Genomic DNA, 4,446 nt, shown 5'->3' on the forward strand with positions numbered 1-4,446 from the left:
CTGTGTTTTTCTTGCAATACTTCTTATCTAGGTGGTGAAAAACTGAAATGGACTAAACTCAGGCAAAATAGCACTCCTTATATGTAATTTCGCATGAGACTGAAAACCATGGTAAATAATGAGAGTGGTATGCCTTTGTTCCTTAGCTTTTTAAAACATGCCAGTTAATCTACCCTCACATGTTTCTTTAGATCCACAAAGGATTTGATAGTATGTGCTGTTTCCTTTCTTTTATCAGGTTTGTATTTCATGACAAAAGTTTTGTCTTTTGATCATTAAGTTGTAAGTAGTGATAAGTAAAACTTCAGTAAATAAATGGAAGTCCCTTTAGTCAAAAAATGTTAAATTCCCTAATAATCATCAAATATTCTTTCAAATATAAGAATAAGAATAAATGAATATCTGAGTCCTTGGTTTTAGACAGATTTACTATTTCATTCTTTTTCTAGTGTAGCTAAATAATTTTTCTATTAAGTTTATGGTATTTTTCTTACCCTTTAAATATACCATCAGAAAATACATATTGAGTAAAAACTTTAGTATATAATAGAGATTAGTAGAAACTGGAGCAGTAAAACCATGAGTTCAGAGTCTTGTACTGATTTCCTTCTTCGCTTACCCTGATAACTTCATAACTATTAAGAATTAATGCTTCTATCTTCGCTCTTCCATTTTTTTGTGGGGAGGCAACCAAATTTTTGGTGGCCTTGTTTCGACAGGGCTGGAAAAAAAAAAAAAAAAGAATTAATGCTTCTAATTTCTGGACAGACTCTTCAAGAACTTATAGGCAGAACCTGTTCAACCTATCTGTTAGGGATTTCATTCGTATACTTTAAATCTTAGCTTACACTTTTCCTTCTTGACCAGCAGGATTATCTTGATTCATCTTGTACCACAAATTAGGTGATGGAAGAATATGCCAAATAGTGCTACTTTAAAATTGCATCCTCCTTTTAAAAAGTAGAGCTTAATGTTGGACATAAAATGACATTTTCACTGTGACATTTACCTTTTCTTCTTAATTTTTTGTGATTGTACTTCTCTACCTAGCAGATATATTCATTCCTAAAAGCTAAATTTTTAGTAATACTGCCACCAAGTGGTAGTGATGCCTCATTTCCCCTCAAAATATCATTTTGCTTTGCGTGAAAATCATACTTGATGAGTGAATTTTTCCATTCCATGTCACAAATTTAACATAATCAGTAGACCTAAACATATAAATTACCAGATATCTCTTTAAAAGCATGTTTTAAATTATTAACAAGTAACCATCTGACATTTATTAGTCCTTTTCACTCATCCATTTAGGAGAAACAGCTGTCTTCCCTATTACTATTTTGCAAATTGAGAAGTATCTCAATGTTACATTAAAAGTCTTTCTTTTAGCAATATTAGTTCATAGGCTACACCTAAGTTTTCCAAGACATTTTCTAAAAACGGTTTTTTAAAATGCTTTGTTCTCGAAACAAGGTTAAATCGAAAAAGTAATACACTTTGTTAATGCAAAATTTTAGCTTTTCAAAACACTAGTTATAATACTCATTTAAATGTGACTTACACTGCAAATACAGAATAAGTTGTTTCTAAATCTTTAATATACTACATCTCAAATTTGACATCCCTATACTATTTTGTTATTAACCACAACACAAATATGAATGTTTAAATTGGTTACTAGCCCAACTACTAGATAGATGGTTCAAAAAACAGAATTTTAAGAATAATGATAAGACTTCTTTAATAGGATTTTAGTAGTTTATTGCTTTCTATAGTGATCATATGTGTAATGCAAATAATGGCTTCTGGTGATTATAAAGCATTCCAGAATTACAGACCAGGGCTATACTTGAAAAACCTGCTTTACATAAATCATACAGTAATATGAAGGCTTAATACAGAAACTCAGAGCTAGGAATCAAATCTTAATAGATCATGTTCAAAATTAAATCTGACATTTCCCAGAGGGAAATAGCACAATCTTAACTAATCATTAGTGAAAGAATACAACCTAAAATAGTAACAACAGCCTAAGAAAAATACTTCTTAAAAAGGATCACACACAAATACTATTATGTACATTATAATCAGGTGTAACACAATTCTTTAAATTGTATTTAGTAATGTGCTAAGAATGTGAATTACAAAGTTTAACAAAATTGGTGAAATAAAATAATTTACAAGGAAAGCAAGTTTACATATTAGTGTTAGACATTTTTCTTTCAATTACCTAGTAAACAGTTCAAGAGCTCACAGGCAAATGTAACACCTTTTTTATTTTTCACAGTTATTGTAATCAGTCCAATATTAAATAATTTAACTTAGAAGTATTACTTATATGCACAAACTACACTTGTAACAGTATGACCTTGTACTTTAAAAATAAAGGACAATATAATTATATTTACTTATTTACACATTGCCCATAACACTGACGGACTCTTTTTTTTAATGTTTTGTTTTCTAAAAGTTTTGTTTTTAAACAAACAAAAATACTTTTGAAGAGACTGAACCAAAAGAGTACCACCAAATCCTGTCATCAGACATCAATGTCCTCATAGTAGTTCAACTTAAGATTTATGATTCAACTTCATCCTAAAATATAACAAGTATTTTTTTAAAGAATAGTTTATTGATTTTAGAGAGAGAGGAAGGGAGAGGGAGAGAGAGAAAAACATCAATGTGAGAACATAACATCATTCGGCTGCCTCCTGCACACCCCGTACAGGGGATTGAACCCAAAACTCAGGCATGTACCCTTGACTGGGAATCGAATCAGCAACCTTTTGGTGCAGAGACAATGCCCAACCAACTGAGCCATACCAGCCAGGGCTAAAAATATTTTTTTAAAAACATGAAATCCACCTGGCTGGTGTGGCTCAGTTGGTTGAGCATCATCCCATGCACTGAAAAGCTGCCAGTTCGATTCCCAGTCAGGGCACATACCTGGGTTCTAGGTTTGATCCCCAGAACATACAGAAGGCAACTGGACAATATTTTTCAAATCGATGTTTCTCCCTTTCTTTCTCTAAGCATATCCTCAGGTGAGGATTAAGAAAATAAAACAACACCCTATGAAATCTAATCTAGCTATGTTTAAGTATAATAAATTGTACTGCCATAATAAGAGAATAACCTTAAAATATGAAAACCAGTAAAAAGCACAGAATTTTTAAACTTTCACAACACTGCATAATGTGATGTAAACTTTTTAAATGTTTCTTCTTTTCCTTTCTTAGATATGCTTTTTTTCTTAAATAACTTTTCAAGGCCTTGTGATAAAGAGCCTTGATCATGTTTGATCAAGATAAATGCACTTATTTTTGGAAAACATTTTAAATGATGTAATAAGCATTCCCCACTGTTTAAACAACTTCTCTTAAGGTAAAGGTAGTTTTCTACTTAGATGTCTCTCTTTTATGTAAAGCCAACCCAGGTTTCTTTGTGTAACTTACTACCTTTTACATATACTCATTCTCGCTAAAGATGCAATATGATTTTTAAAAACACTAAGGCCCTGGCTGGTGTGGCTCAGCTGGCTGAGTGTCATCCCATGCACCAAAAGGTCTTGGGTTTGATTTGGGGTCAGGGCACATGCCCAGGTTTCAGGCTTGGTCCCCAGCAGGAGGTGTGCAGGAGGCAGCCAGATCGATGTTTCTCTCTCCCTCTCCTTTCTACTCTCTAAAATCAGTAAAAACATATTTGGAAAAAAGAAAAACACTAAGTACTTTAAACATGCTGAAAAAACAGGACAAATTTAGAGCTCTAAACCTAGGAAATAATACTTCCAGGTTCAGCCCTAGAAATGGGTCTTTCATAAGTGAAGATAACTAGAACATAACTGACTTTAAGTTTTATTATTAACTGTTCTTCAGGATAGTACTAATTTCACAGTCAGGCCTAGTTAGGTAACATTTCATTCTAACTCAGTGGGTTTTATACAAAATGCTTTAGGAGAAAGTTTTAATAAAACACTGTATAAAATATTAATGTTCTATAGCTTATGGTCTTAGCATTAAAGGTAAAAGTAATCCTATTACCCAAAGGTGCAATTTGTGGATTCTATTTCATTAAGTCACTGCTGTTCTTACTACTAAATACTGCCAAAATTCAGTAACTTGCAAAAGGCAAGTTAAAGAAGTCATGTTTCACTTGCTTCACACACAGGTTTCATTAGGCACTCAGTTGGCTATAAGAATAAACCTTCAGCCCTGACCAGCTGCTCAGAGGTTAGAGCATTGGCCCAAGGACCAAAGGGTCTCAGGTTTGATTCCTGGTCAAGGGCAAGTACCTGGGTTTAAGGTTCACCCCCAGCCCCTGGTCAGGGTTGTGCCGGAGGCAACAGCAACCAATTCACATGTCTCTCTCACATTGATGTTTCTCTCTCTCCTTCCCTCCCTTCCACTCTAATTTTTAAAAAATCAATGGAAAAATAACCTTGGGTGA

Source organism: Molossus molossus, unplaced genomic scaffold (assembly GCF_014108415.1).
Source record: "Molossus molossus isolate mMolMol1 unplaced genomic scaffold, mMolMol1.p scaffold_m16_p_3, whole genome shotgun sequence".
NCBI lineage: Eukaryota > Metazoa > Chordata > Mammalia > Chiroptera > Molossidae > Molossus > Molossus molossus.